The sequence below is a fragment of the Lissotriton vulgaris genome, chromosome 1_1, assembly GCF_964263255.1.
Source record: "Lissotriton vulgaris chromosome 1_1, aLisVul1.2, whole genome shotgun sequence".
In the NCBI taxonomy this organism is placed as follows: Eukaryota; Metazoa; Chordata; class Amphibia; order Caudata; family Salamandridae; genus Lissotriton; species Lissotriton vulgaris.
The window spans coordinates 1,372,423,103-1,372,434,221 of NC_141685.1; the positions used below are offsets into that span (position 1 = coordinate 1,372,423,103).

The 11,119-nt window shown below is 49.7% G+C and overlaps 1 non-coding gene across 1 annotated transcript; it reads right to left on the reverse strand.

Annotated features, from left to right (window-relative positions):
• Nucleotides 1–10,379: 10,379 nt before the first annotated feature.
• Nucleotides 10,380–10,461, reverse strand: TRNAS-AGA (transfer RNA serine (anticodon AGA)). The gene has a single exon. It is a non-coding gene; the product is annotated as a tRNA-Ser (tRNA).
• Nucleotides 10,462–11,119: the final 658 nt, after the last annotated feature.

Below are 11,119 nucleotides of genomic sequence, written 5' to 3' on the forward strand. Positions count from 1 at the left end.
ACACATAGGCAGGACCTAGTCACCGGGTCAGCCCCTTTTCTTAGTATAAAGATAGGAGCGGGCCCCCTGTTCAAATTAGATCATCTTTGGAATCAAGACACGACTTTCTACGAAAGGACATCAAGATTTCTTCCTCAAGATTCTCCCTTGTGGCTAAGGAGTAGTCACCCTGCATCAAGCGGGCACCATCCTAAGAACACTGCGGTCTGCTGCAAGTCCTTCCTCAGGAATCCGACGACCCAGCTTGACGAGACCCGGCTTCCCTGGCACCTCTGACCTCTACTCACCTCTACAGCCAAGCTGAGAACTGTGAGTGCGACGAGACCTCGAGGGACCGACGATCGCCAAGACTGCACGACTTCTTTGCAACAAGCCCACCGTGTGCTCCACTGGTGAGTGCTTTGGGGTCCGAGAAGCCCCAACCCTGAGCAGCTCCAGCACCGAAGATCAGCCCTCCAGCATCTCCACGATCTGCGTGGGGCCCTTCTGCTTTTGCCTGCTCACCGCGCTGTGTGGCTACTAGCGGGCTGGCTTGTGGCCTTCTTCACGACGCCCGACGACATCACTGCTGCTGGTCTGGTTGCTCCAGACTGGCCCTTGCTTCCTTCTTCAAGAGAAGCACCCCGGACCCTCCTGGTCCACTCCAGACGCCATTTTGAGGCTTGAATTTGCCAAGGCTTTGTTGCCCAATCCTGGGTCCAGCGACGCCGACAGCTTCATCCATCGTGGGACAGCTCGCTCCTCCATCCTGGTCGCCGACAACGCCTCCTGGTCCGTGAGATCTGCGAGCACAGCGTCACCCACTCACCTAGTCGAGGTGACTACCATCCGGTGCCCTCCTGGTGCCACCTGACTACTGGCTAGTAGTCTCGAACTTGGTCCCCTCTGCTTTCAGGTGTCATCTCTCTTCGATCCAGGCTTGGATCCATCGAACTTTCTTCACTGGTCGCCTGCCAGCAACTTCCTTCTTCCAGGCTCCTGGTCCGTCTACGAGGATTCCCGACGTCTTTTGAGACCTATGCAGCTGCAGCCCCTGGGCTAGGTAACTTCGGCATTTCGGTGCCCCAGCATAGCCTCACTATCCAAGGGTCAGAATCCACTTTCGTTTTCCTCCTACCAGGTCGGGTTCGCCCGAGAACACTAACTGTCTGAAATCTAGCTACCATAGACTTTGTCCCGCATCCCGCGTGAGAGTGCACACTCTGCACCCGAGTCCCCTAGGCCTCCTAGAAGTAATCTGAAGATTCTATAGTCAAGACCTAGCGATTCCAAAGCCTATTAGTACTGTACTTACCTGCTAGTAATTTCGCATTCCACTTTCAGAGTATATGGTTTTCCGTGCCCCTCGGGCATTTGTATATACTGTGCTAACTTAAGTATTTTCCTAAGAGTTTTGTTTTGTGCTTAGTACCCTGTCCTCATAAAGAGTACAGGGCTGTTGTGATTCTTAATAAATATCTTGTTTATTTTCATAACACTTGTGTGGTGTCCTTTCACTGGGTATTCAAGGGGTATATGTGTGGTATAATAGCTGGCTTAACACGCCCTCTCGAGTCTTTAGCCTTAGACTGCTCGTATCCACGCTACTAGGATAGCTGGTCTATAAGGTTGACTTACAACCAATCATCAATAAGGGTTGCTGGACTGATACATAGTGTTCACTAGAATAGTGAGCACTGCATATCAGGCCACCTTCTCACAGTGGGCATTCCCATAATGTGTGAAGCAGTGTCCCCTCTTCCCCGCAGCCTCTCAAACAAAATGGATGCGGCGCTCTCAGTATTTTATGCAGCAGTGTCCTGGTGTAGTAGATGCGGTGCAGGATTTTAAGTTGCACCAGTCTGAGCTTACTTGAGATTCCAACCTCTCTCGAGGAGGCCAGCGCCTCATTCCACTCAAATTCATCTGTCTCACCTATTTCCCCCTCCCACCTTTCTTTAAGTTTCAGCGTTGGGTCTTTGAGATTATTGATCAGTTTTTTGTACGTGAGGGAGGTAGCGCTTTGGATCATGAATTCCGTTAGCAGTCTATCTTCTAACGGGGAGGAGTCCGGCAGAGTGGTACCTGCAGGAATTGCCCGTAGTAATGCATGCCTAATTTGTACATATCTGAATGTTTCTGTGGGTCCGAGGTTATATTGCTGTTGTAGGTGTGGAAATGGTACTACTGTGTCATTATCCCAGAGGTCCCCTACCGTGGAAATGCCTATGGAGTCCCACCGCTCAAAACCCTTATAGCCTCTGAGGTTTCCCAATGTCTTTGTGTCCCATAATGGTGTCATTTTGGTGATTCGACCTGCCCATCCCAATCGGGCCTGTGCCATGTGCCATAGGGTCGCCGTGTGTTTGGTCGGACCGAGTAGGCTCTTAAGTTGTGACTTATTGTAGAGCACAGACAGCATACAGTCCGTCCCAAGCTGTGACCAATCCGCCCGATAGGCCGGGTCCTCTTTTGGGGCGTGGATCCAATAGTTTATTATTTTAAGCTGGGCCGCCCAGTAATATAGTTGAATGTTGGGGAGCGCTATTTCCCCCTAATACCAGCTTTTAACCAACTTGTCGTAGGCTATACGTGCCGGGCCAGTATCCCAGAGCAAGGTAGTGACCAGCGCCACGATCTGCTTGAAGTATCGCGGTTGCACTAGGTGCGGGGTATTTTCTAGGACATAGAGGAGCCTCGGGAGCGCCATCATTTTGTATAACGCTGCCCTACCCAGTAGGGTCAGGGGCAGGGCCGCCCAATGCTTAACGTCCGCCCGTAGGCGATCCATAGGCGGTTTTAAGTTACGGGCAAAAAAGTCTGCTTCCTTGCTCGTGATGACAATACCTAAGTATTTGAAGGAGGTCGTCGTCGTAAGCAGAGAACAGTCATCTTGCAACCTCGGCGCCGGGCCTTTTAGTGTATACATGACAGATTTCGACCAATTTAGGGTGTAGCCCGATGTGCGTCCGTGGGTGTTACAGAGGTCTAGCAGGGCCGGGACGCCGGTGTCAGGTGTAGTCATGTAAATGAGCATGTCGTCGGCGTATAATGAGACTTTGTCCTCCCATCCCTCCTCCCATTTAATGCCTGCAAACAAGGGCGTAGACCTGATCTGAATTGCCAGGGGTTCAAGCACTAGCGCGAAGAGCAAGGGAGACAAGGGGCAACCCTGTCTAGTCCCCCTGCCTAATAGGAACCTCGGTGATATGTGGCCGTTGGCCACCACCTGCGCGACGGGCTTCGTATAAAGCAGCCGTATCCACGCTATATATTTCGGCCCAAATCCCATACGTTCGAGCACCATCAAGAGATACTCCCACTCTACGAGGTCGAACGCCATTTTAGCGTCGAGAGAGAGAATCACAGCCTGTTCCGAGAGGAGGTGTGCACGGGCCATCACACCATGTACTCTCCGGAGATTCATCGCAGTGCTCCGGTGAGGCATAAAGCCCGACTGGTCAGGGTGGATCAGGGTACTGAGGTGGGGCAGCAAACGGGTGGCTAGAAGCTTAGCTAATATCTTGGCCTCAATATTCAGTAACGATATCGGGCGATACGAGGTACACTCAGTCGGGGGTTTCCCCGGTTTGGGTATCGCCACAATTGTGGCCGTGCGTTGATCCAGCGGCAACTCAGCTCTATCCCTGCTTTCCAAATACATGGCCAGCAGTGGGGCACTGAGTTCTGGAGCCATGGACTTGTACCATCTCACGGGTATCCCATTCGGGCCCAGTGCTTTTCCAGACTGTAACGCCTGGATCGCCAGCTGAATTTCCTCCTCCGTCGGGTCTACTTCTAGGGTACCCCTGTCCTCCTGTGTAATGCTGGGGATGGCAATATCCGCTAGTGTTGCTGCTGCCATTTGCTCTATGTCCTCTGGGTGTGTCAGTGTCCGCCCATCCTCCGTGTGTAGTCTCTGAATACCTCTCGCTCCACTCCCCCTCTTATCTAGCCATGCCAGCATTCGACCCGCTTTGTCTCCCACATCGTATATTCTGTGTTTAACGTACCCCTTCTCTGTCGTCTTAAGGTGAGCCAGGTATTGTTGTTGCCGAACCATGAGGGTCTGTGTCATGGTCGGGGAGGGGTCTGTCATGTGTGCATTGTTAGCCGTGTTGAGTGCCAGTTCTAAGTCTGTGAGTTCCTTCCGGGAATCCCGTTTGTGCCCCGTTATTGTTGCAATGGCCGTCCCCCGGAGGACTGTTTTGTACGCCTCCCACAAGATGGATGGCGATACCACCGTGCCTGTATTTTCAGCAAAATACTGCGTCGTCACAAGTTTGAGTTTCTTCCGAATCTTGGGGATTTTTAAAAAGTTGGGGTAAATTGGGTAGATCCGTGCACATTTTTTTCCCCCGGTCGTAAGCGATAGAACAATTGGAGAATGATCAGAGATTCCCCTGGGCAGGACGTCCACCTTATCAACCATTTCCAGCCCCAACCCCAGGGCCATGAAGTAGTCTATACGGGATAAACTATTATGTACAGCTGAGTAATAAGTGTATTGAGTAGCCTCGGTATGCAATTGTCGCCAGATGTCTACAAGGCCCAGGGCTTCTACAAAATCCGAGAGTGGTGCAGTTCCTCGTGGTCGGGCCCTAGAGGGAAAGGTGTCCTTAAGTGGATCCATGATTGCATTAAAGTCCCCCCCAACAATCGTATCCCCCTCGGGGAGGTCAAGGAGGAATTTGCCTAGTGCAGGTAGGGCCACGGAGTGTAGTGCTGGGGGGATATATACCGATATTACATTAAGAGATCTGCCCTCCCATTGACCATGAACTGCAGCAAAACGACCCTGGTCGTCCGCCACGCGACTTGTTATGATAAAGGGGGATGATTTTTTCACCAGTATTCCCGTTCCCCTGGAGCTGGTAGTGAATTCTGCGTGTATTGCCATGGTATAGCCGCGCCTATCAAGTGCTTTGCAGGTGGACCCGTGAAGTGGGTTTCCTGTAGGAGGACCAAATCCGGGCTATGTCGCTTTATGGCCTACAGTACCAAGCCTCGTTTAATTTTGTCGCCCAGGCCTCTGACATTCCAGGTTAGCATGCGCAGTGGGGGTATCCCCGTAGTTACAGGGGAGCCCTCAGCGGGCGTGTTGTTAAGTGGCCTGGCCATTGAGTCGGTGAGAGAGCCTTGCACTCAGCGTGTCCTTAGGACTAACACATGTGTCGCTTCGTGCCATGCTGTGTAGGAGACATACAAATGTCGGGGTGGCAGTACAATGTAAGTGCTGAATGATGACTATGAACAAAAACATGAATTCTAACAAGAAAACTTCAGTTCCATCCCCCCACCCTGCTACCCTGCTCCACGGACCAACCCCCGCCCGTTTCCCCAACTTTGCAGAGTGCTTTAGTCCTTCCCCAGTCATCTTACTTGCTCGTGGGGTTGGTGAGTCCCTTACGGGCACTGCCTGTGCCCACCTTACTCAGCCACGCCAGATCCATGGCCCTTGCGGCACATTCAGTCCCATACGAATATAGTCCCGCTTCAGACCGGAGCCAATTGTCCAGAGTCCAGCGGGTCCCTTTCAGGATCTGATTCCGTTTCTTCCGCGCCTTCCTGACAGGGTGATTGGGAGTTCTGATTGCTCACTGTCTTTTCGGTACGATGTGTCGGCCGGTCTCGATGCGGGCGATGTCGCTGTCCCACTGGTCTCCAGCCCTCCAGCCATTCCTGTGCCACCTCCGGCGTGTCAAAAAACCAAGTCTTTCCTTTGGCCACAATTCGCAGTTTAGCGGGGAATAGCATGGAGTACGGCAATTCCCTATCCCGTAGTGCTTTTTTTACCTCCGTGAAGGACTTACGACGCCTGGCCACCTCTGCCGTGTAGTCTGGGAAGAAGGCTAAGGTTGCATTTTGTAACCGCACCAGCGGTGAGGTTCTTGCCGCCAGTAGAATCGCATCCCTGTCCCTGAAATTGAAGAGCCGGGCCAGCACAGGCCTTGGTGCCGCTCCCGTCTTGGGCGGGCCTCCCGGGACTCTGTGCGCCCTCTCCACCGAGAAGAAGTGGGACAGGCCTTTGGGCTGCAGTTTGTTTTTGATGAGATCTTCCACATAGAGGTCCATGGCCCCCTTCCCCTCCGTCTCTGGAAGTCCAAGGATGCGCACGTTGTTGCGTCGCGAACGCCCTTCTTGGTCGTCCAGCTTGTCGTGTAGGAGCTTGGTTACTTTCTGCATTCTTTCCATGGCCACTTGTAGTTCCGAGGTGTCTTCCATAAGCGATTTCGTGACCACCTCTACCTGCGACACCCTCTCCGCCATTTTGTGAAAGTCCGCTCGCAGCAAGGAGACTTCAGAGGAGATGGCGCCCACTGTTGTTTTTACCTCTGAGAGTGTTTTCATAATGTCTTCCAGCGTTATTTTCTTCGTTCCTTCTGCGTCTTGAGTGTTACCCGTGGAGGTTCGCCCTACATTTTGAGGCTGACCTTGTTGTCCGTATGCAAATTTGTCTAATTTGGCCTGTGTGGATCCACTCCTAGTGCCTTTGCCCGCCATGGTGCTGGGGCTCGCGAAATCCGGAGTCTTGCCTTGTTTAGTCGCGATCAGCGCCTCGACCTCTTTCGCAGTTTGTAGGCACCAGCCAGGGAGCAGTAGGCTGGTGTGCGTTAGACAGAGTATCACCTTCCGCCCTCTGTGCAGGCCTCACTGGCCGTTGTGGTGATGCAGGAGAGTCCCGGCGGTTGCTGTATGAGTTTCAGGTTGAGTCGCTGTAGGTCGCACCCCGTGATCTGTGCTCTCGCCCCTCGATAATCCCACCTTGAGCAGGAACGGTCCCAGCGGCCTCCAGTTGGGGTCCTCTGTGCAAGCCTACCACACTCGGGTACTCCGGATGGCGCAGGGTCTGGTTCCGGGCAGCTGTACCCCCATAGGCCATGCAGGCCTCAAGCTCACCAGCTCAGTGCACCGGATCTATGTCTCTACTATGCCAGGGCTGCTGATGCTACCGGGCAGTATGTGGGCCCCGAGGCCCCTTCGCTAGCTCCTGCGTGGATCCTCAGTATGACGCCGTCCCCCGGGGGCACCGATGTCTCTCACCTCTGATCGGGGCTAATATGTGCTTCCACTTCGACCCTGCGGCCAAGCGAGGCGCGAAGATCGCCTCAACTGTTCCCCGCAGCCCGCCAGGCCCCCGAGGGGGGGGGAGTGTCGAGATCTCAGGGCCGCTCAGCGCGCCCAAGGCCAGATCGGCACATTTCTGAGCGTTGCGCCAGTCCCGTACAGGTGGCGTGTTTGTACGTGTGCCGTAGGGCGATGCCACTAAATGTTCCAGGCAGGTTGTGTGTTGTCAGGCGGGTGCCGGGATGCGTCCACCCCTCCCGGCCGGCTTGGTCGCACTTCCGCCGGGGCCTGGGTGCTACTCAAGGCCGGTGCTGTTCTTCCGCTGGTAGGCCCAGACTTGTCGCCTGGAATTCGCTTGGCTCTGCTCCTCCGAATTGCTTGAAAGTCGGACCGGTGACACCGCTTCGGTCCCGGACCCAAACGCCGCCGCTTCAGGTGAGCAGGGTAGCGGATAAGTGTGTCGGATTTAGATTAAGGCCACAGTGCCCTCAGGAGCTCTCACGCTATGCGGCCGCCATGCTTGGCTGCTAGCCACGCCCCCCTGCAATGTACTTTTTAAAAATAATGTTTTTTTCAGCAGGCACATTCTCTCCTAAAAACAAAAATTGCATGTGTATATCTCTAGTTTGGAATACCATAGGCTTGCATGCATACTCTCATGGGTCACTCAAGTTTTTAGGACCCTATTGCACTCTGTTTTCGTGCTGCTTTTAGTATATGGCCCATATTACAGAAGTCTACCATCTTTGAGTATTTGAGGCTCCTTTGTAAGTGCTTTATATTTTTTCCTTGAAGAGCTATATAATAAAGGGGTCCGGGAAAGATTGCATTTATGGAAGATAAAAGAAGGCCTACTTGTCTCACCAAATGCTGTAGAGAAACCTGATGTTTTACTCATGTTATCCTTAGTTCGTTTTTGTTAGACCTTGCATTCTTAAGGAGGTCCCAACCCCACCTTATTGCTTTTCACCTCCGCATTTTGCTGTATCTTTTTGTTGGCCTTAGGACTCTGATCACTTTATCGCTACTAATCAGTGCTGAAGTGCACGTGCTTCTTCCCTAATCATGTGTATAATTGGAGTATACCTGACTGACAGATTTAATTTACTTGAAAGCCCCTTGTAAAGTGGTATACCATATACCCAGGGACTGATTGTGCCGCCCAAAGAAATAGCATTTCAAACCTGTCTCAAGCCTGCTACTGCAGTACCTGTGCTGCAGTGTACTGCCACTTCGACTTGGCATTTAAAACTACTTGCCAAGCCTTAAACTTTAATTTTATTACATATCAGTAACCCCTAAGGTAGGCCCTAGGTAGTCCTAGGGGCATCATGCTATGTAAGTAAAAGGTAAAACATGTACTGTGGTAGTTTGGATGTCCTAGTAGTATCAAACAGTCTATTACATTTTTCACTACTGTGAGGTCTGCCCCTCTCATAGGTTAGCATTGGGTATTCCCTTATACTTTTTGGGGGGTAATTCCATATCAGAGAGGAGAAGCTTTATTTATTTATTGATAAATCCTATCTACTGGTGAGGTTGGATTTAATCTTACTATTGAATAAATGCCATTTTTAGAGAGTGAGCATTTCTCTGCACTTACTGCTCTATTTGCATTGAAACCTGTCTTCAATTGACGTCTGGATTGGGCTGCGAGACAGCTACATATGTGCATTCCCTGTAGACAGCCACAACACAGGTCACTCAACTGCAACTGCATTCATCTGCATTCTGATTGGCCTGGGGGAGAGCTCCGCTCCCCTTACCGCAAATATGTTCAAGAACGATAATTTATGTCAGTAAGTACAGTATACCTACATCTTATAATCATGTGTGTTTAAATAATTTGTCGTTAGATCGTTTAAATATTGAAAAGGGTCTGTTTTTAATAGACATTTTACAAAAACAACTGGTACATTTGGGAATTCTGTAAAGGAAAAACCCAACTGCCGTGACATTGCCAACCACAATGCCGTAACTCGGATTCGAACCGAGGTTGCTGCGGCCACAACGCAGAGTACTAACCACTATACGATCACTGCGAGCTACTTGGGCTCAATAACATACAGTGACATGAAGAAATTATAATTCGGAACACTCATGGCTACTCCTGTGATAGGCTGAATGTGTTCATTGCTTCCTCATTCCTTATACAAAGGCTTTATCTCCTCAGTGGTTGATAGGCTGAAACCGTTTCCTGGCCGCCTGCTTGTGAACTGGCAGGAGTCAAAGATCACACAAACACTGGTGGGCCTGTGATGGGACACCAATGCAGAGAAACACACCTGGCGCAGATATTCTATTCTGTTTATTAGACCTGCATCTCCCCTGTACCTCCTCAAGCCATCTGTATGTGAAGAAAGAAAGAGTTAAGGAACTGTCCATCTACACTTTTATTGGGAGGATGCTGCCGTGAGCTCCTCCCAGCTAATCACACAAACAGCAGTAAAGAAAGATAACTACACAGTTAGGGGGGACTGCATGGTTAGGTTTTTGAGGAATTTTTGAAACTGACCTCAGTGACCCATAATCAGAGCTGTGGCTAATGACTGCATGCCTAATTATGATGAAGCAAGCACCATGGCTCGTAGGGGCCCCACAACACACTTTTCTTAGCTCATTGAATTAAAGTATAAACTTCTGCCATGTGTGAGTGGTAAAGGCTTGTTAATTTTGTTGCTGTTCAAATTCACATCTGACAACAAGACGAAGGAACATTGGGGCATCAGACGCTTTGGAAAGTAGCCACCAAACCGCAGAGAAAGAGAGAAAGAGGGAAAAGACAGTATGAGGTGTGGAGAAAACAGCAGCAGGTACAAGGAGCTCAAATGAGATTAATGGCGCCTAAATAGAGCACGTAAAGGAACAGTTACAAATCTAAGAAAAGGGAAAGAAAAGACTAGGAAAAAACACAGAAAGAGCTTGTAGATGAAATTCTCTTCCAGGAACAGCAGGTTAAGAGAAATTACACAGGGAGCAGTTAAGCTTGTAACACGGGGGAGAATAGAAAAGAAAATGCAGTTTTATGAAGTGTGTTTGCCTAATCCAGCTAGCACTTTTATTTTATTTCTCTATTTGCTTCTTTTATTGGTAAAGTAAGTTTCAAGTGCATGCACAGGTATGACCAAGAGAGCCAGGGTATAATAATTTGAAGGGTTTGCACCAGCGCTAATGAAGGACGAGAGTTATAGCAAAGATATGAAAGGGGGAGCGATAATAAATATGTGATATGGCAATAGTGACACCAAAATAAGCCACCTATTTATAAAACTGACATGGAAGAAATACTAAAGGTTAACTTCTGAAATTGTAGCCGATGTTAAAAAGATTCTCGTTGTCGGCAGGATTCAAACCTGCGCGGGGAGACCCCAATGGATTTCTAGTCCATCGCCTTAACCACTCGGCCACAACAACTGACTGTAAGGTGAGTGCACATAATCTGTATGCAAGTTTTCAAGGTGTCCCACAGCAAATTCCTGATATTCTGCAATGCACTTTTTAAAAATAATGTTTTTTTCAGCAGGCACATTCTCTCCTAAAAACAAAAATTGCATGCGTATATCTCTAGTTTGGAATACCATAGGCTTGCATGCATACTCTCATGGGTCACATTGGACCCTATTGCACTCTGTTTTCGTGCTGCTTTTAGTATATGGCCCATATTACAGAAGTCTACCATCTTTGAGTATTTGAGGCTCCTTTGTAAGTGCTTTATATTTTTTCCTTGAAGAGCTATATAATAAAGGGGTCCGGGAAAGATTGCATTTATGGAAGATAAAAGAAGGCCCACTTGTCTCACCAAATGCTGTAGAGAAACCTGATGTTTTACTCATGTTATCCTTAGTTCGTTTTTGTTAGACCTTGCATTCTTAAGGTGGTCCCAACCCCACCTTATTGCTTTTCACCTCCGCATTTTGCTGTATCTTTTTGTTGGCCTTAGGACTCTGATCACTTTATCGCTACTAATCAGTGCTGAAGTGCACGTGCTTCTTCCCTAATCATGTGTATAATTGGAGTATACCTGACTGACAGATTTAATTTACTTGAAAGCCCCTTGTAAAGTGGTATACCA